Genomic DNA, 508 nt, shown 5'->3' with positions numbered 1-508 from the left:
AAGAAAACTAACGAACGTAAATCTATAGATATAATCATTAAACAAAATCAATCATATACGATATTAGATACTTGCATCCTCTTCGCAAATTTTATCATTCTTATCACTGTCTATTGCCTTTAGCATGTTCTCCGAGTGAGTTGCCAAAGGTAGATTAAAACACATTGCCAACCAAGGTGCATGAGCCGTGTCAGACTAAACCGTGGCGGTCATTTTTATAACGTGTTAGATTGGCATTCATTTCCATAAGATGGCTTTTGTATGTTAGTTTGCATTCTCGACTCTGGATAGTAAATGCCAGGATGAATGATTAAAGAGAGGATAAATTAATGGAAGGATAAATGGATAGATAAAAAGAGGATAAAACTCCATTTCATTTTTAGTTTCAAGAGGATAAATGTTTTCCAATGCGATCCAGAATCACAATAATAATCACCGATGCAAGTAAAGGTGTATGCATACTGACTTGTATATGAAAAAGAAAGAAAAGAAAATATTCATATATATA

General features: G+C 32.9%; 1 long non-coding RNA gene across 3 annotated transcripts in view; it reads left to right on the top strand.

Annotated features, from left to right (window-relative positions):
* The window catches only part of LOC119588021, an 11,989-nt gene that overhangs the window by 781 nt on the left and 10,700 nt on the right, over positions 1 to 508 (top strand). The gene's annotated exons all lie outside the window — the stretch shown is intronic.

This window comes from Penaeus monodon, chromosome 23 (assembly GCF_015228065.2).
Source record: "Penaeus monodon isolate SGIC_2016 chromosome 23, NSTDA_Pmon_1, whole genome shotgun sequence".
In the NCBI taxonomy this organism is placed as follows: Eukaryota; Metazoa; Arthropoda; class Malacostraca; order Decapoda; family Penaeidae; genus Penaeus; species Penaeus monodon.
Note: the sequence above shows the minus strand (reverse complement) of the source record. Positions and strands in the feature narration are given on the sequence as shown.